Source organism: Varanus komodoensis, unplaced genomic scaffold (genome assembly GCF_004798865.1).
Source record: "Varanus komodoensis strain SLA01 unplaced genomic scaffold, ASM479886v1 scaffold49, whole genome shotgun sequence".
Lineage (NCBI taxonomy): Eukaryota > Metazoa > Chordata > Lepidosauria > Squamata > Varanidae > Varanus > Varanus komodoensis.
In genome coordinates this window covers 1757717-1778420 of record NW_025336072.1, presented here as the reverse complement: position 1 = coordinate 1778420, position 20704 = coordinate 1757717, and the positions used below count along the sequence as shown (strand labels likewise).

At 45.1% G+C, this 20704-nt stretch overlaps 6 non-coding genes across 6 annotated transcripts; 5 read left to right on the top strand and 1 right to left on the bottom strand.

The window, feature by feature from the left end:
• Nucleotides 1-15442: 15442 nt before the first annotated feature.
• Nucleotides 15443-15516, top strand: TRNAT-UGU. The gene has a single exon. It is a non-coding gene; the product is annotated as a tRNA-Thr (tRNA).
• A 319-nt stretch (nucleotides 15517-15835) lies between these two features.
• On the top strand, nucleotides 15836-15909 carry TRNAT-AGU. Its single transcript has one exon. It is a non-coding gene; the product is annotated as a tRNA-Thr (tRNA).
• A 601-nt stretch (nucleotides 15910-16510) lies between these two features.
• Nucleotides 16511-16584, top strand: TRNAT-CGU. Its single transcript has one exon. It is a non-coding gene; the product is annotated as a tRNA-Thr (tRNA).
• Nucleotides 16585-16698: 114 nt separating this feature from the next.
• Nucleotides 16699-16770, bottom strand: TRNAH-GUG. Its single transcript has one exon. It is a non-coding gene; the product is annotated as a tRNA-His (tRNA).
• A 2537-nt stretch (nucleotides 16771-19307) lies between these two features.
• On the top strand, nucleotides 19308-19381 carry TRNAT-UGU. The gene has a single exon. It is a non-coding gene; the product is annotated as a tRNA-Thr (tRNA).
• Nucleotides 19382-19796: 415 nt separating this feature from the next.
• Nucleotides 19797-19870, top strand: TRNAT-AGU. The gene has a single exon. It is a non-coding gene; the product is annotated as a tRNA-Thr (tRNA).
• Nucleotides 19871-20704: the final 834 nt, after the last annotated feature.

The window sequence follows — 20704 nt, the reverse complement described above, 5'->3', positions numbered from 1 at the left end:
GCAGCGTAGGGCCACAAGGTTGGTGGCCGGTTTGTAGGGGATGCCGTATGAGGCGAGACTGAGGGAACTGGGTCTCTTCAGCCTGGAGAAGAGGAGACTCAGAGGGGATATGTTGCACCATACAGGTATGTGAGGGGATGTCACATGGAGATGGGTAGAGACCTGTTCTCCCCTGCAGAGGAAGGCAGGACACGCTCCAATGGAGCAAAGCTCTGGGAGCCAAGTTTCCGTTTGGATGCCAGGAAGCACTTCCTGACAGTCAGGACCCCGAGGGTGTGGAATGGGCTTCCACGAGAGGTTGTTGAGGCCCCATCGGTGCGGGTGTTCAAGGATAGGCTGGACGGCCACATGGTGGGCATGTCGTGAGTGGAGCCGGCTGGTGCCAGAGGTCAGACTAGATGGCCCGGGAGGCCCCTTTTGACTCGCTCTGTTTGTATGTTTCAGATGATAGCACACACTGAAGGGTTGAGTGTAGGTTGTCAATGAGTTATGGGTTTTTGTTGGAACATACTCTCTGAACCTAGCTGCATTAACAAGCCATGACTTGCTAACTTCAAACAAACCATAAGGAAAACTCCTGGTTTGTGGCTTGGTTGTGAACTGTGGATTATTCACCATGGTTGTTATCTCAGCTTGGTTCAGACAGAATGATAACTCACCTTTTAACAACTATCAATGGTTGAATGGCAACCCACACACAAAACATACTCAACCTTTCAATATGGATTGTTCAAATTCTGTTTATGTTCTTCATCCCATAGTTGTGCGTAGCTCCAGGATCTCTAATATTGCCTTAGGCAATCACAGGGCTACCCATCATTGCCTCTGTCCTCAATACCAAGGATATCTCAGCTCTTGAGAGGTGGTATCACACTGTAATCCTCATCCAGACCAAGGCCAAAACTTATGCGCATTTCCCAGATCTCATACTAGCTCTCATTTATTTCTTATCATTCACTTGAAAAAAAGCTGATTTGCCCTTTAACAGTCACTTCATATAAAAGATTTTGCTTAAGATGTGAAAATCATAGTTCTTAACCAGTAGTTAAGTGATGTCCTAGGGAAAATCCTGGATGTGATCGTGTCACATTGAGGTAGGGTATTTTGTCCTACACTGACATTTCAATTACACTCCAAAGCAGACTTAATTTTTCGTGCTAATATAGCTTTTCTAGTATCCAGCCTTTGTTATAGCACAAGTGGATTGACAGGGAAAGAAAAGTATGATTTCAAGAACCATGATGGATGACCACTTGCCTATTTTTGAGATCTGTCAGTGAAGCTGAAGCAGTTTTACTGCTAGTAAGAAATTGAGTACATGACAGTAAAAATAATACTTAGGAATTATGTAGCAGATTTCAAGCTTTCTGAACACTCCACATATATCATCTTAACAGCTTTGAAAGGCAAGTATTATTACTACACTTGGTATAATAATGATATTATTATCAGGACTGAGCCAATTGTTCATAATTTGTGATGGGAAGAATGTTTCATTGAAGAGAGGGGAAAATTATGGAAAAAGAAGCACAAATTATGCAAAAAAGAAACACACATTTGGCAAAAAAGTAAAATAAAAATGAATACCAAGGATGAGATAATAGTGGCTTGCATTGAGACTGCCGATCCTTTGGTAACAAGGGTATAAGAATGGTTTGCACTTTCATCTTGTCCATTGTGACTTAACCAGTTTTTTATTTTAAATAAAACTGCAGAGAGTCAGGCTGTGTTCACCTCTTGTTGTCCTTTTTCAACTTCTTGTGACCAGGTCCAAATTAATTCATTTATCAGTCTTTCCCTTTCAAAGATAACATGAGAAGTGTTTATGGGTGTGACAGAGAGAATGAAAGTAAGAGTGAGGGAGGCTGTCTTATTTTTACGTAAAACAAAATGCATGGATGATGGGAAATGGACCCTGCAACCTTCCCCACTGTACTTTCTATGCTCTATTGCTTCACACAATATTGTTCATGCCCAGAATCAGAGCTGGGCAGAACAAGCTGGATTGAAGCCATGAAAGAGAACAGTAGTGCTAAGAAAGGGCATGCTTTCCTGCCCTCATTCATGTGTTATCTTTCATGTCAGAATGAAACCTACCTCCCCGCTCTGGTTTATATTTGAACAGGGAAGATGCATGACTAAATGCACATAGATGCCTGTTCAGACCTAGTTTGGTCCCAAATTGCAAGAACTTGAAGAAAGGATAAAACAAAGCAAATTCAGCCTGGTATCCTGCAAACTTTTCATGCATACAGTCTGCCACAGAACTGCACACATGTGGGTGCTATCATCGAATCCATCCACTTCGTGAGATCCTCTTCAAAAGCTCTGCTAAATATGTGACATGATCCATAGCAAGGATCGGAAGTGCCTTCAGGACAATGCAATAAGGAGATGCACTTCCAAGTCTTTAGATTGTTAGGCAAACAATGTATTCCGAAATGAGCTTTAGAAAAATATAACATCCAAGCCTTGATTAGACTTCACCAAATCCGCTGCATACTTGAGAAGGCTTTTAGGCATTGTTATAGGGCCTACTGAGAGAGAAACATTGGAAAATGTCCTTGCCAGAGCCGCAATTCTCCATTCAACATGTATAATAGCTGTATGTCATTTTGCCAGCAAGCTACCAATGCATTCCTTCTGTCCATGAAGAGAACGAAAAACATTCCAGTACTTGACTGTAACTGAATTGCATTTGGCTGGCTGAATCTGCATGACATGAGAACCCACTCTGTGAATATGTCATGGTGTGTTGATTGGTGCAACCTAAAGAGCACCCAAAACACAATCAAACTTCCCATGGGTTGTTCCGTTATGTTTCCCCCTTGGTCCTCCAGCTGGTATCCTGGTGCTGCTCGTGACAGAAGCTGTCTTGTCTCTCCCTTCTGGTCTGATCGGTACCCCTTTTTTGTGAGCTGCCATTTTTCAGACCCTCAAAATGCACATCCAGGGTCATTATTTATTCACCAAGTTTTGGCACCAGAAAATTGCAGAGTTGTGCTCATAATCTGCAAATGTAACTGACATATACTGCATGTTTCACCTTCATTTACTTCTCAGTCATGGAATTTTCATATGTAATTCCCAGGCAAAATAAATTTGTAAATACTTCAGGTAGCACAAACAAACACCCTTTCCGAATGGGACAAAGCAAATGGGGCTCCAGAATGAACAGGACTTACAATTGCCCCCCTCCATGGAACCCCATTCACTTCATCCAATGCAGCTGCCTTCCCAGGTTCTTTTTAGAACTGCCAGTGAACTGCGGGAACTACAGCAGTGAGTGGTCTGGAAAGTAGCCCCAAAAAGGGTGGTCATGGTGAATGCTTACCCCTTCCTGGAGTTGCTACTGGGGAAGTGTTGAAAATGTGAATGACACTGACAAGTGCTACCTCCACATTTGAAATTGAAAGGGCTACATGGCTAAGGAGGAGTTCTTGTTGCCACCCACTTTTCAGCACACCTTCTCTGGCTCCCCCACACTTCCTTTACTAGTGATTTTCAATTGACAGTTCGGAAACTGTGTGCACATTGGCCTCTATTGTGTTTTGACTTGTCAGTTTCCATCTATGCTACCAGTTGCACTTTGCTTATTTGAGAGCTGAAATTGACAAGTACATCAACCAAGCAAGACTACCTGTATTGGAGAGCCATGAGTGCATACCTTTGCACATGTGTGAAAGATTCACCCCCAACACATGCAAATTACAATGCACAATAATACAAGATGGAATAAAAATGAATTTAAGAAGATGGAAAATCAGTGATAGCTGTTCAAAAATCCTGCTTGGGCTTCCGTGGAGGGCCCCCCACTGGTGGTGGCATGGGCAAGATTTCAAAAGGAGGCAAGGGGATTTTGCTATTCTCACTAAGTATCTCACTAGCTACTTCTCACAACCCACAACAGAACTTGTCTCCTAGGTTTGGATGGCATAACTCAGTGTGACTTGAACTACTCTTAGAACAAACCATTGGTTATCAGGGTGGTGTGTTGCCCCAAATAAGCCACTCTTCAGGAAGCAGTCTAGGTTCAGATGACATGAGAACCCACACTGGCTATTTACCCATGAAGGGTTGCTGTTTCTCAGCAATTGGGTTCACATGGCACAAATCCCAATCCATTCCCTTAGGGAATATGCATTCATGATACATCATTTTTGACTGAAGGCATTTTGGGTTGAAAGTGACTTTTTGTTGTTATTAAGGGACTCTTGAAGTGAGCACTAATACACTCACTCACTCACGCCCTAACATTAAAAATACCACGACATGAAGCTCTTTCCTGGCACAGCAGAGAACTAGAACTCTTTCATCTATACCAACAATGGGACCATTCACAAAGTAACTCAGATCAGGGAATTCCTTCTGTAACAATAAGACGGAAAAGCAGTTGATGACTATTTTCAATAAATGAAACTAAAAATAGAAATGATGCAACTCAAAAAGTATCATGTCTTATATTTAGAATGGATGGGCTTTGGTTCTTTAGTTATATTTTACAAGTAGTGATAAATCTGTCATTTTCAGTGTTGCCAAGATAAGTTTGCTTTTGCATGAGTTTGCATTTTTAAAAAGTAAAAAAGTATGTCTAGTTTGTAACGTAAGCATCAGTTTCTGCATATTTTAAAATGTACATTTTTTTTTCACTGCAGAAATCCATTGCATGTTTCAGTGCACATTTTTGAAATGTCCTCATTTTCCTTGGCTTGGCTTATGGGCTTGGCTTATAGGCTTGGCTTATGTATGGCTTTCCAGTTGCAAATTGTCTTTGGGTGCATCAAGTGCATATGGTTCTGGCAGCTGCATCAGTTAAAAAAGGGAAAAAACCCTATAGAAAATAATAAGTTTCTTACATATCCTTGATTGAAAGGCACAAACACACAAGAGTAGATTAATAAGCCATTAGGATTATGCAAAGCACATTCTGCTTCCTGGTCTCTATGCAACACACCTAAGCATGTTCTTAAGGTACAACCCTATCAGGTTCCATCCCTGATGCATGGAAGTCTTCAAATTCAGAGGTTTATTTGCACCTTGTGCCCCCAAAGAGGCACAACTGTCGGGACCTCCACTGCTGCTGAGTCAACTTTTGAGTTTAAAAGTTGACTCAGCTTTTACCAAGGTGACCTTTTTCAGCCATCTAAATAAAGCATCAGTGAGGGCAAGAGAAGGAGGCCTGGACACTGATAGGAATCAGTGTAAGTCCTTGGAACAAGCCTCCTTTTTTTCCTCCATCTCCAAGGCCCAGTGTTGACCTTGGGGCAGAATGGAGGTTCAGCCTTCAGAGACCTATCATAGGACTGGGACTCTGAATAATTCTATGCCCCTTTCTCCTGCTGAACGTGGTGGAAGGCCAAAAGATTGTACCTTTATGGTCTCCTGTGCAAATGGAATCAGCTTCAGGAAAACCAGATTGTGCCTTCTCAAGTAATAGTTGGAAATGGACCATGCATTCAGCAGGTTTAGAGTAATAAAAGGGAAGGCTGAAAATTTCTCTAGCGAGAAAGCGTTTTAGGCAGCAGATATATTGAAGCACATTTGTTTCTGAAGGATATCACGATGCAGAACAATATAAGCACATATGCTGCCGATATGCCTTCTGCTGTCTTGCAGCTCTGCTAGAGGCCTCGAGTACTCAGGGAAAGCGATTCCAAGCTCATACATAATTCATCTGCAATAGTTCTCCAGGAAGATACCGTTTTAGCTGGGATGCGGGGAGGTAACAACAATCAGAGCTCATTCAGCACCCCCATCATCACCATCTCAAAGAGGAGGGTATGTAACCACAATGCATCCTGCTTGATATTCCATCAGCTTCTCTCAGCTACTAAGACCTACAATGAGAAGCCCAGCAGTGTGTGACCAAATAGTTTCCTGAGAGTCAGGCTGAGTACAAATATCTTCTCTGAAAGATCTGCACCTTTATTTGATGCTCTGCTTCCTATTGGACGCGGCTGTACAAGCTCCAGCAAATACCATTAGAGTGGCTGCTCTTGTGTACCAAAATTAGCACAAAAGAGGACACTGATTTATAAAATAACAATAACAATAACATACTTATAAAATAAGTCCTATAATGTAAACAGAAATACAGCTCTCCAAATGGGGAGGACTGTGGTCAGGTGACCAGTGTGGTTGCGCAGTCTGTTGTCCAGGTGACAACTGTGGACTTGCAACTTCAAGGGCTCTGCTGTCACTGCTTATGCTTCTCCATCTTAAGCCAGACTTGGATTTGCTATTCCCTTCAAATAGATAACATTTTGAAATAAAGGATAAGCCTCTGAAAAGTAGGATACATGGCCACTATACCACAGGAAGTGTAAAGCCTTCAAACAAATCTATATTAGCAGACTGACAATTTTGATGGCACCAGGATGTTGCTACACATTACAGATATATCTCAAATGAGTGAGCTTAATTTGGATCCAAGAGATTTGGCTAAATGGACATCTTTAAAGCTGAGTTTGTGGGATAAGGTGGGATGCCTTAAACAGTTACGAGTACTGTTTATAATGTACCTTGGATTGTTTATGTTATATGTAGGATTCCTTTGCCTATACTTTGTAAATACTTTCAATAAATCAGTGCTTTATTTTGTAATGTTTGGTGGAGTAGCTCTCTGCTATGGTTATCTCTGAAAAGGCTGCAACTTCCAATTAAGGAAGAACTTGATTTTTTAGATTTGGCTTTATCTTATTATAGTCGATTCATGAATTTTGGCTATTTCCATCTACATCAGATTGTTTGCCTTGGTCAATTTTGCAGTCATGCTTGGCTCTTCTTTCTAAATGGATGGAATTGGGTTCTTCTAGGGATACAAAAATGGATAGGGTCTTATTTTTGTTAGAATTGAGTGGTGTACTACTCAATTTTTTGATGCCAGTTTTACATCATCAAAGTCTGTATCATTGCCAGAAACACTTATTGAACTTGGTCAGGCAACGTGACCCATGATTCATGTGTATAAATACTTGTTACTGGTGAATAAATACAATATACAGGGTTTTAAAGCAGGCATGAAATATTTATTTGTTTATTTAAAGTTTTTATATGCTGCCCCCTTGCTACATAGCCTTGGGACGGCTCACAGAACCTCGGGACTGCTCACAGACAGGGAATTGTGTTGTCTCATCATGCTTAATCATTGGTCTGCTTCTTTCGCATGTATACATGTTGTATCTAGGGTTTAGGTCATGCCTTATTCAGCCAGAATGTTTTCTTTCTGGCTGAATCAACAACTCTTTCATAAGTGTTGCTCTGATTTGCTAATTTTGGGTTGTACATTGCAGGTCACAGTTCTTTTAAACATATGGTTTTGGCACCATCCAGTAGTTGCTTCTTTTGGGTGGAGATTAATATTTTCATAAACTTCATACTGGAACAGTCTTAGAATTTGCTGATGTTGTTGTTGGTATAGGCTTTGTTGCAACAGCTTGAGCATCACTTTGCTTGCATGGAAAACTCATGTAAGTATCCTGTGGTTGCTGATGTACAGGCTTTTAAAAATTAATTATCTGCTTCATGGAAGTTAATGAATGGCCAGAACAAATGCATTTCATGTTCCATTTTGATAGCTCAGCAACAAATACAATATTGGAAGGATAAACACTTTCTAGAATGCAGTGGAATGAGGACCTAGCATGCTTTCAGAGACCTATTTGGCTATTTGGTCTGCTTTTGTTGAAGCTTATGCATAATTGCTAGAAAGTTGCACTTTCATATATACTTCATACATACACAGGGAAATGGGATTCCTAGCAAAAAAAAAAAAACTGTGCAGCATCATAAACATTTACTGTTTATGGCAAACTGGACATGGCACACTGGCAAGAGAGAGTGTAGGAAAGTATTTCAGCATATAGGAGCCCATGCTGTTATGCTGAGCATTATACAATTATTAGAAGTAACACCATTAAACATAGTGGCGTTCACCTGTAAGTAAATACTCCTTAGCTCTTTTCCCCAGCCCTTATCATCAACAAGCACAACACCACCAGGCAGAAACATCAGAACTGGAGGGTGCCGCTTTGCTATTGCTGGTCCCAGCATCAGCTGTGGAGGCAGAGAGAGCCACTGTCAAATGCTTTATTTCTTAGGTTCTAGAACACCCTCCACCCCTACCCTGTTTCTTGGCTTTTACCTTCCCAAAATTTTAAATCTACACCAAATGTTACAATATGGAGTATCTAGCAACAGCAACACCATTTGATGAATAAAAAAGAATATATACTTGGATACTTGTTTGTTTGTTTTTAAAATATATAATAATTTAATAACCAAAGTTATTAGTCCCCAGATTTCTCTCTTGATCTAGAAAGATCTATCTGAACCATTTTTGGGATAGATCAGGCAGATTGCAGCTCTGAGCATTTACTAAGGAGTAATATTCCAATCCCACATATATTTTCCTGGGACTAAATCCCACTGGACTCACTAAACTGACTTATGTCTGAACATGCTTATGATTACAGAGTTAAATTTGTAATCCTGAACACTTTTTCCCATCCACAGATCTATCTGTGTTCCCATTTGGATCCGTAGCCTACGTAATTTCCTGTTCCATTTCAAGTACCTTTTCCCACCTCACAGATCTCCATAGCCGTATGTAGTGCTGGCCCCAAGTCATTTTCCTGCAGAGCCCAAAAGGCTGCCTCCCCCCATCCCCAGTCAAAGTGCAGAGCAGTAGTCAAAGTCAGTCAAGTCGGAGGCAACAACAACAAGAAATACATATATGCACACACATATACATATTTCAGGCTTCAAAATGTGTGCGTGCGTGCGTGCGTTTGCTGAAAATACTGTCTCCTAAAGACAAGGATATCTTTAAGAGAAAAAAAGAGGATGCATGAACAGGGAAGAGGAAGGCATTTGATTTCAGGAAAAAACAAAAACAAAAAGGGAGGGGCAGGAATGGGAACACATGTGGGCAACAGTTAGCCAGCTACTCCAGGGGATCAGACACAACAGAATTCATTAGGGCTCCCATATCTTTATTTCAGCAAGTGCTGTTTTTCTTCAGTTACATGAACATCTTTCAAACTGATTTTACTTACTGAAAAGTCCTCCTTTTTCCTAAATCTATTCCTCTTTCTCCAATGTACAGTAAAGCCCTAATGTCAAGGAGGACTTTGTACCAACTAGATCCTGGCCACATGGACTGTACAAAAAGCAGGTGCACTCCTTCGATGTTTGCAGATCTATGAAGCTCGAATCACACTGGATGTTGCTCTTCATCCAAAGCCCGTTTTGCAAGCAAACTTTCTTCTATTTTTCCCAGCCAGCTTGAAGGAAGCAATGAATAAGGACGGCCACTGGCCTTCCATCTGATGGAGCACTTGCTCTTCCTCTTGCTTTGTTGCCTACAGTGGTCCAAGGCACAAGAGCAAGGTCCCAGGAAAAAATGATTGGGCAGGTCTCTCCAAAGTCAAGCACACTCTAAGATGACTGCATGACAGTGGTGCTGTTAGGCAAGTTTGGATTCTGGAATTAATGAAAATAATGCGCTGATTGTGGAAGGAAAGGTGGTAGTCTCCCCTCTGGTTTAAAAGGCTGGTGCCTTCATGCTAAGGATGTGAAACATAAGATCTGCTAGTAAATGAAAATGTACTGAGTTCATAGGGAGGAAACAGGCTTGGGGGAAGGCAACTGAGTCTAATCCAGAGATCCAAGGCACAGCTCAGAGGATCTAGGGCTCATGCCCAGGTGGGCAAGTACATAACTGCCAGTGATTCGGGCAATGCCACCTCTGGCTTTGGAGCCCTTTGAGGTATATAAGAAGGCTTAGAAAAATGGTTTTTGTCTTTGCGAAGACTGAACATTCTGAAGTTAGACTGTTCTGTTTCCAACTCCTCATCCCAGCCATTCTCAAATTGTGATCTGGCATATTAATGTGCCATAAGACACCCAGAATTCTTCCAGATGTGGGATTTTGCAGGGGTCCAGATGTCATCTTCTTCCATTTGTAGCCTTGCCATATATTTGCACCACCTCATCCACATTTTTCCTTCCCAGAAAAATCTGATAAGGAAAAAAATTATGGAATAGTTGACAAATGCCATTTGCTGATGGTGCTAGGAGTGGTTCATCTGGAAGCAGCCACACAATTATGCAGCCCCACGTTGCCTGGGCAATGTGTTTGAAGAACAGCATTTTCCCTTTCGTTGCTTCCTTTGGAAGAGAGATCTTTTGAGAAGTATGTGTTTCTTGGTGGGGGTAAAATTTGCATTTATTCACATATCTTCACATTGACAAAAGGTGGAGTCATGTGACTTAGACATGCCTTTCAGCAGTAAATCCACTACTTGTTTGGTTTCTTTTGTGCAACAATAGACACTAACTGCAAATTGTTCTCTGATGTACATAAAGGAGCACACTTTTCTTATCTTTTTGTACATATTTAGACATCTCTGATGTTCCTTTACAAAGGGCTTCAAGCCAGATGTAAAAAAGGAAAGATAATCTGATCTCTGATGCATAGTCCTAGTTGTCAAAGCCTAGCTATGATATACAGCCTGTATTTTGAGACGCATGCTACAAAATGAGTACAGACCACTGAAGCTTACATTTTGTCATTCTTAGCCTGCACATAGCACCAGTGTTTGTCATTTCTTAGGAGGAATTGTTTTTATATTTACTTTGTAATTTGGCCCCAGTGGTTCCTCAGCCTCAGTTTTACCTTCACTTTGTGAAAGGTATCATGTCAATCTCTCCTCCACCCTCGAGTCTTCATTTGGAACAACATGGGAGATAATGCCAAAACCACAGTGTCTTTTATTGCTTTGAAGAGGGAAGCCAAGTAGTGAACCAGTCTGACGGTGCCACGTCAAAAGCAGGCAAAGTGATTATGTGACCCTATGGCATGGCTCCTTCTGATTCTGCGCAGCGTCACCCCCGGTAGAGAGCGGTGCTGAATCGCCCAAGGGATCCCTGAATGGCAGGGAGCGATCTGCCTCACTGCTACCCTCCGCCCACTACATGATATATTACACCTATATAACTGCACTCGAGTTAAAAGCTTCAGTGCTCCACTGATCTTTTCTTTGAACACTGAAACGGCATGCAGTAAAAAATCATGCATAATGGAACAGCTGCAATCATAGCACTGCCAGTGGAAATGCAAGCTTTATTTTAACAGCCAGAGACCCCGGCAGGTATGGTAGTCAGCGATTCTACATTCTCACTTGGTTTCAGACTCAGCTCTGAAAAAGGAAACCAGACTAAGCCTTCATTTTTCAGGCCAAGAAAGAAGCTGACCTGGAAGTTCTTATAGGGGTCAGAGGTTATCACTGCAGTGGCCCCATCCTGTTGCTCTAAAGTTGTTTCTTTGCAGCTTTCTCATTTGGCTTGAGGTTGGGGCAGGACAAAATTTACATTTGATGTCTCATAAGTCTCCAGTTTGCTGGTCTGATTCTTCTCTAAGTTAGACTCCTTCTTCCTCAAGTAGCATGGACCTCAGGGCAACCTTTACTGCAGAGGTGGAAAACTTGTGCCCTTCCAGAATCTGGGGTACAAGTCTTAGGAGCCCTAGTCAGCATACCCAGATGAGCTATAGCCTATCAGGAACGTTGTAAGCTGGAACATCTGGGGAACATCTGGAACATCTTAGACTGCCTGGTCCTGCTTTACAGGGTTGCCTTCCCTAAAAGCAGGGTTGTATGAGCAACTTATGTTCCCATAAAGATGCCTTGATTTCTCCCTTCTTCCTGCTGTGTGTGTGTGTGTGTGTGTGTGTGTGTCAGTCTCTGTCATGGACACCCACACTCAGAAAAATATATAGGCCAGGAAAAAGACAGAAGCCACCATGAGCAAAGGTAGCAAAACTTTTTCTCAAGGCCAAGGCTTCCCAAGCCTGAGGCAAATGACAGGATGGTCCCCTTTCCTATATTCATCATAAACAAGCAAACTGCACTGGCACTAGCTCCTTGCCCCAGTACTGGCAAGAGGATAGGGTCCTCCATGATATCTCTGAGGATCAGCTTAGTTTAGGCGTGCTGGACAGATTGCATGGGACACACAGCTCTGTCCTTCAAAACAGAAATGCTGGTTGTTTTATTTTTACAAACCTCTAAGGACACATTTACTCCAGTCTGCATTTGTTTGAAACTCATTAGCTACTGCCACCTCTGTATATGTGTTTAACTGTAAGCTCTATGCTGCATTTTAGGATATTTTAAGTCACTTTGTGAGCACAGTATATCCTGAAAGATACATTAACAATCTTACAAATAAATACTTTGTGGTGTTCCTAGGAAGTGCTGCACATCCCACTGGGCTAAGCAGACTCGAAGGATTGCTTGCTTCAGTGGAGTTACAAGGTACAGTGTAAATTGCATTAATTGATGAGCAGCTTTCAGGTGCAGTAGTGCCAGAGAGAAGCTAGTGCTTGTATATGAATCATGGTAAAAATGACTTGAGGAAAATGTTCTAAAATGGTCATGCTGTGCAAGGATGCTCAATTTCAGCCACATATGTATGGATTTCGACTCTGCATTGCAGCAGCTTAAAATAGGGGGTTGCCTAAAATGAAGCAAAAAAATCTTCCAGCCCTAAGTTCAAATAATGGTTTTAATTCTCTGAAGTGAAACATTGATCTTACAATGTTTCTTGGCAGTTCTCATTTTATAGTCAGTGCTTTCCTCTATCCATTCTCTTCTCTTCCTGTTTCACTAACAAGTCATCCTCACCTGCCTGACAGTCCTAGTGCTTCACTGCACAATGCTTCAGGATGCAAACAGCAGAAAGAAACAAGAGCAGACACTTGCACTTTTAATGTACACAATACTCAACCACAGGTAGGTGGCACATTTTCTTCCCAAACAAAAGAACATTGCCCCGTATGTAAGAAGAACAATGAACTTGATGCCCACCAGTAGAACTTTGATACTTAGGGCTGCATAAGATACCTGGTTGCAGGGGATTTAGACCCAAGGAAGCAGGAGACACCGGTTGGGTTCAAAAGACATGGCAAACAGGTTTAACTTACCAGTCAGAAAAACATGCAGTTACCTGGGCAGTGTGGGTAAGGATTATCCCAGCTCTGAATGCCCAGAGAAGCTACAGTGAAGTGTGGGAACCTTGGAACAGACTGCTGATTCTCATCCTGCTATGCAGGCTTCCCTGCTAGTCAGATTTCACCATGGCTTCTTGTGTTGTATGCAGCTGCCTGCTGTGGTTGACTTCCTAGGCAGCAAGGAGTGGGCATTGCTGATGCGCCACTCTGCTCCTGTCACCTGGCAGCAAGTGGGCCAGGCTCATGGCCTGAGGCACTGTGGCTAAGCTGGCTCAAGTGCCCGTCTTGCAAAGAGATCCAGGCTCTGCTGTCACAGTGTCTTTGGGCCCCAGCACAGGGGCTTTGCTGAGTGCTGTCCCCTGAAGCAAGAAAGGATTCCAGCAAAGTTGCCATGGTTCTTATTTGGTCTAAGCTTGCTGCCATCACAATGCAGGTTAATGACACAATGCAGAGTGATGCTGGGGCCTGAGCAAGTTCGGCTTGGGGTGGGAAGGGAGACGAGAGCAGTCAGGCCCATGACCGTACTTCATCTGGTTACTGGATGTCCTCGAGTTTCTGTAAAGGAAATTAGAGCTGCCCTTTTCTTGACACAAATAAACATGTAATGAAATCAGTCTGCTATTGTGCTGTGGAACCGACCTATCCAGAACAAGCCCCTCACACTTCCTCAGTACAAATCCTATCCCACACCAGAGAGGAAGTTCCTCTGAAGTCATGCTGCCCTCATTCATGTCTCCTGGCAGGAGGGAGGAAAATGCTGATGTGCTCCTTTTCTCCTGCTTCAGATGAGCTTGCACCATGGAGCTCCATGATTCGCTTCCCAGTGGGCCTTGGGACTAACATTTGGCCTCAGTGGGGTTGCCTGCCAATTCCTGAGGCTGGAAAATAAACCCATAACATGTGTTCTCAGTGCACAGCCTGCCTTGGTCTCGCGGCAGGGTTGCTGCGGCCACAGCAGAGTCCTAAAAGCTGTAGGATCACGATGGATCCCTGCAAGTGGCTGCATCTTCCAAGCATAGGTGGCTCTCTTCTGGCTGACTGGGCCAACACAGTAGTTTGCTGGGACTTGGCCAGAGTCTGTGCAGAGCAGGGAGGCAGATGGACCATGAGTGCAATGCGAACCAAAGTTGCTGTGACCATGAAGTGGAGCACTAGCCAACACATAATCATGGACAGGGCCTTTGGTGAACGGGCAAGCGCCTGCTGGCCTGCACAGCAAATGCAGCTTTGTTTATCATTTCAACTCAGTTGCCCAAAGTGTTTCCCCGTGTGTCATTGTTTGGGAAAATCAGAGCTGCTTCCCGTGTTGACAAAAATAAAGATGTAAAAGTGAAGACTGCCTTCACATTGTGCATAGGGCGTGTACAGGATTTAAATCCAGAACCTTTCACACATCATGCAAGATTTGTACCTCTAGATTAACAAGCATACCAGAGTGATAAACAAATATGCATAAAAACACTCTACCACTCTATAAACCAGACTCCTCTTTGCAGTGTAAGGTCTGTGGCATGGGTGGCTGCAGTCTGAGAAGGATGATTTAACTTGGTCTCCTGCACTGAGTAGGGCTTGGACCTGATGGATGGATGGATGGCCCTTTCCAGCTCTATAATTCTATAATTTGAAGATGCCAGGACCAGGGCAGGGTGGAGGCTTGGACCATCTTTAGAGGGCCAGAACCAAGTGGCACATCAATGAGTCAAGGTCAAATGCCAGCAAAACAATAAGGTTTGGGCAAACAAACAGTCCCAGAACACACAGTCTAAGAGCATCGAACAAAGCTCAGGTACCAGGAAAAAAGTCATATTCAGGAGCAAGGCAAGGTCAGGGAGGATGGGTGCAGGTTCCTGGTAAGGCAGGGTCAGGCTGTAGGGTGGAAGCAGGAACAAACTGGAGCTGTACAGGCAGGCACTAGGGCTTAGAGCAAGGCAAAGCTGGAAGCCAAAGCACAAGGTAGCCACCTGAACAGCTCATGCTGTTGTGGCAAGGAGCAGTCCTCCAAGAGATACTTTTAGTTAGCTCTCCAGGGTTTCCAGATGTACGGTATAATTTCCACACAGCTGTTCCCTGTAAGCAGCTGCAAAGATCTTCCTGGTTCATGGGCACTTGCATGGCGGATCAGGCTCTGATCCTAATATGCACAATGTTTCTGGCAAACACCCTCTTAATTCTGGCCTGGGTCAAAGCTGTGGGGCAGGAAAAGAAATCCACAGAAATCCCAAGTTCCTGCCGTGACTCAGATTCGAACCGAGGTTGCTGAGGCCACAACGCAGAGTACTAACCACTATACAATCATGGCTGAGCTGGTGTTACCTGCTGAGAGTGGCCATTTCTTCTCTGAGCACAGCAAATCTCTGCCAGGAAGATGGGCCAAGCAACCCGCCCATTGTCTCATGTAGAGAACAGGCAGGAGGAAGAGCTGCCTAGCCTGGCACCATTGCTTAGCTGGCCAAAGCGCCTGCCTTGTAAGCAGGAGACCCTGGGTTTGACTCCCAGTGGTGCCTCTGCTGACTTGTTCAGCGGTGGGAGTGGTGAGCTCCCCTTTTCCAGCCAAAGATTTTCCCTCGGCATTTTTGCAAGGCAAATGAAAAGTTTTTTCTCAAATCAAACTCAAAAGTTCAGCAAGCCTTCCTACCATGGACAGGGCCTGCCTTGGCTGGGATTTGGACTCAGGGTCACTTTTACCCCAGGTAAGAAATATATTTACAGCCAGGCAAGAGGCTGTTCTGGGGGTCAGGCTGTTGTTGCCCTGCATAGCAGGAGGCCATGTACTTTGCTCTGCTCCCGGGATGTGGCAGCAAGCAAGCCTGCTGTGCAGCAGGAGGCACCATGGCTAAGTTGGCTAAAGCGCCTGTCTAGTAAACAGGAGATCCTGGGTTCGACTCCCAGTGGTGCCTTAGGATCTAACCCTTTTGGCCCCAACAAAGTGGGGCTTGCTGAGTGGCTTTTGCTATTCCCCGAGGTGGGTGGGGGGAAGAGGCATAAGCATTCTGGCTTTGTGTCATGACTTGCATATTTGGCCTGAAGTGGCTGCAGGCACAGAGCAGAGAACTAGCCACCACAGCTGCCTTTCCCAACCTGGCACCCTCTAGAGAGGTTGGGCCACAACTGCCATCATGAGTCCATGCTGAGTAGGAACAATGGGAGTTGCAGTCCAATGCATCCAGAGGGTGCCAGGTTGGGAGAAGGTTGCTCACAGTTAGAGCCACTGGAGGCTGGGTGTAAATCCATCAAAGACCTTCATTGCCAGATGGCAAAAGGATTTCCTTGGGTATCTTTGGAAAGCCTGCCATTCCACAAAAATGAAAATCTAAGTGCAGTGACCAGTCTTATTATGGATTTGAACCCACATCTTCTTGGGCCATAAGTGAGAATCATACCACTAGACCAGCAAGCCAGATGTGAAGCTCCTCCGTGTCAAGGCAGTTGTGCCAGCCACACTGAAAAGGCTTTGGCTGCTGAGATTGTCCTCTGGCTTGGAGGGAACAAGCAGCATAAGGCGCCATGGCTGAGCTGGCTAAAGCATCTGTCTCGTAAACAGGAGATCCTGGGTTCGAATCCCAGTGGTGCCTTGGGAATTTTTTTTCTGCTAGTATGGTTCAGCATAATAAAAAAGCATGGCTCACTGAGAGGCCTTTTCACATTCTCTAAGGCTGGAAAAGAAAACATAAAAAGTTTTGAGTTTGTGCCGTGACTCGGATTCGAACCGAGGTTGCTGCGGCCACAACGCAGAGTACTAACCACTATACGATCACGGCTGAGCTGGTGCTTGCCTCCTACAAGCAGCTGTTTCTTCTGAGGCCAAGGCGAATCGCTCCCGGCAAGGCAAGCCACAATGTCAGCCAGCTGGGGCCAGGCCAAAGCCTGCGTGGAACGGGGAGGCAGAAGAGTGTCCATCTGGGGTACTATAGCTTAGCTGGCTTGGGACCTCCCTTATAAGCAGGCCCCTGAGCTCAGTTCTCAGTCATGTCTTTCTGCTTTGATGTGGGAGCCAAGCATGTCTGCTGTGTTCTCGCTGTGCTGCAGAAGGAACCCTTTGTTTTGTACCTGTGTGCACCAAAACCACCAGCCATTTGCCACAAGTCAGATTCATAGCGAAATGGCTGCCACCAGGCACAACGTGTTGCAGAGCAGAGGACTGAAGTGGGAGCCTGGGCGAGGGTTGGGGCCCTGCTGTGGGCGTGTGGCTTGGGAGTGGCAGGAGCAACTGGCTACACAGTTGTGACTTAGCTGTTCAAGAGTCTCCCCACATGTCTGCATGATGGGAAATGGGAGCTGCCTGCTGTCCAGAGACTGTGGAGACCACCTGACTGCCAAGTGTAAACATAACTGCAGTGTCTGAAATTTGAACGTGGGACCTCTCTCATCCTAAGCAGGAAAAATGCCCAGAGACCAGGTGTGTAGAACCTCAGGTCTGGGAGCCAAATCTGCCCTGCTGGGGACATCAGAAACTCCACCCTCTTTCCCCAACTATCACTGGTTTGATGGTTTCCTGGTTTGTTTGCACCCCCCTCCCAAATTCTAGAAGGTTGAAAGTCCTCTCCTAAGGCTCAGTTGCTGGCAGCAGTCCTTTGACCTTGGATTTGCCGCCACCGGCATGTGCTCTCTCTGAAATGGCATTTGGCCCCTGAGCTTGGACAGGTTCTATGGTCCTGCCATAGACCAGCACTCCAGACAGGAGACATCTTCTTGCCTGAGACATCTGCGGCATCTGTAGGGCTTTGCCACTGAGTCTCCCTGGCCAAAGGGAATGCATTTTATGGACATGCCACTTCAGCCCCCTTTTGCTTACAAGTCAGCCAGGATTGTAGTGTGAGGTGCCATGACAGCTGCATAAAGCACCCTCTAGGAAGCACTGTGGCAAACAGAAGGTCTTGGATGCAGCTCCCAGCAGGACTTGGAGAGCCAGCCCTTTTGCTCTTGAGGGTACAGGGCATCGAGCTAGCAGAGGCCCCTTTGCCATTCTTCAAAGCAGAAAAGGAATCCGCAAAAGTCTGGAATTTGTGCCACAACTCAGATTTAATCTGAGGTTGCTGTGGCCACAATTCAGAGTGTTAACTACTATGTGATCATGTCAGAGCTGTTGCTACCTGCTAGAAGTGCCTTTTTCTTCTGTGAGCAAGGGCCTCACTGGAATCCCAGTGGTACTTCTAGCTGCTTGCTTAGGAGTGGGAATGGAGTGCTCACCCTTTTTCCCTAGAAAGGCCAAAGGTTTTCTTTGGTGTGGCCCCTCCAAAGGTCCCCACCCCTGCAAGCCAAAATTAGAAAAGTACAACCTTCTTGCCATGGAGAGGAGTTGAACCCAGGACCTCTCATATGCTAAGAAATAGTCATACCACTAGATTAAATGCCAGAGGGGATATTTTGCACTGTTGCTGTGGGTTGTTTCACCCAGGTTGAAGGGATTTTCCAGCAAGCTTCCCTGGCAAAATTTGGCATAGGCTGCTTTGCTCCTGTCTTGTGGTAATGAGTGGGCCAAAATTATGGCCTGGGATGCCATGACTCAGCTGGTTAAATCACCTCTCTAGTAAACAGGAAATCCTGGGCTTGACTCCCAGCGGTGCTCTGGGAGTTAACTTGGCCCTGACAGCATGGCTGTGGCTCGGAGGGGCTAGCTGAATGCCTTTTACTACATGCTAGGGCAGGAAAGCTGCTCCAGAAAAGGTCAGAGTTGGTGCTGTAACGAATTGCTATACAAAGCCACTGAGTTGCTGCTGCTCTCCTTGACCTGCCTGGACAGAGGAGGAGAGCTTGCGGCTCAGCACATGGCATACATCTCCGCTGTCCCTTTTCTGGCCGCAAAAGATACCCCCCCCCCCGCCCCCATACAGCACAGCACATTTTTGGCAGCAAACTGCTGCTTTCCACTTTCAAAACTAGTTTAAAAGTGGAAAGCAGCAGTCCTATTTTTCCTGATTTTTTTCTGCCACCGCTCTTCCAAATTTGGTGCCAAATGCAGCAGTGTATTGGCAGTCCCCAGTGGCAGGGTGTGTGCTTGCACGTGTGCGCGTGTGTATGTTTGTAAGGGAAGCAATGTGGCCCCTCAGCCACTGGATGATGTCCATCTTGAGGCAGAAAGCCCAAGGGTAGGCCTGACTCTTCCAGTGAGGTGGGCCCCATCAGCAACCTGGCCTGTGGGGAGTGCGCAGGTGGGGAAGCAGCCAGGGACAGTGCAAGGCAATCGCTACCTGAGGTTGGGCAGCAAACCAGACCCTGATCCCTATCACGCTGTACAACACCCAAAGTTTTTGAGTTGTTCTTAATGGTAAGGCCAGCCCAAGGGGGAACCGACTCTGGCACCATAGCTTAGCTGGTCAAAGCGCCTGCCTTGTAAGCAGGAGATCCTGGGTTCGACTCCCAGTGGTGCCTCTGTCCAGCTGCTTAGAGCTAAGAATGGAAAGCTTCCATTTTCCTTCCAAGTGTTTTGTGATGGAAACACTTTTCCTTCCAAGTGTTTTGTGATGGAAACACTTTTCCTTCCAAATGTTTTGTGATGGAAAGTAGGGGGAACACAAAGCCCTCCAATAAAGCAAAGGTGTAGCAAGTCTCCTTGCAGTGGATATAGATTGCCTTAGATTTGAGCAAAAGTCCTTTCCTGTGCTGTGTGAGCTTCATGCCTCTAGAACAACAGGCCTGAGAGAAGCTTTTGTTCGCTTCAGCCAGTAGTGCTGCCTGCACTCTAAAGCCTTTGCTGCAGAGCAACCTTAACAGGCAGCTGTGCACATGGCTAATGCACCACTTGGCTGTGTCTTCTGGTGGGGAATGGTCCCAGTCTGCAGCAGGAGGCACCATGGCTAAGCTGGTTAAAGCACCTGTCTAGTAAACAGGAGATCCTGGGTTCGACTCCCAGTGGTGCCTTGGGATTGAATCTTTTTGCCCCAAGAAGTACAGATGCTGGAGTACCCATGTGGCCAATTTTGCAGGCAATAGCCCTCTGTTTGAAGGCATCCTCCATGTGAAGGGCTGTTCAGGCTGAAACTGGCTTAAGGGTAAAGGACCTACAAAGGGTGAACAAGCAAGGGTCTTGCAATTGCGTGTCAAGAGTGCTTGGACAGAAGGCTGGGCAGCAGGTATAGAGTACACCTGGCTCCAGTTGTATCCTCCATGCTGAGATGTATTTATTTCTATTCAGATCACAGCCATGATTTCTAAATATGTATGCACTTATACAAATTTGCACTTGCACATGTCACAACTTCCAGTTGTAGCTGGTGGCTCCAGCGCCACTGGGTGCTATATCCACCCTGAATTTCAGAAAGAACCAAAGAAGCTATCCATAGTGCTGAATCTGGCTTGGGGATAGGGTTCAGCACCACGGGTAGGGCCACAAGGATTGCACAAAGGACATGCTGCCCAACTGATATTGGTGCCATCAGACTCTTCCTTGATGATGCAGAAGTGGCTGCTCTAATGGGTGCCATTGAACAGCACATGCAGAGGCTCTTTTGACATACTCTGATAGAAGAAAAGAACGCCATAAAAATGCTGAGTACGTGCCATGACTCAGATTCGAACCGAGGTTGCTGCAGCCACAATGCAGAGTACTATCCACTGTACGATCGATCATGGCCATTCAAGTTGTTGGGTCCATTGCCAGAGCTCAGTTGCTCCAAGGGTTCCTTTATGAAAAAAGACTAAAACTGCATGCCTCTCTCCACCAAAATAAGCCGAAAGGTCAGCCAGCCTTCCTGG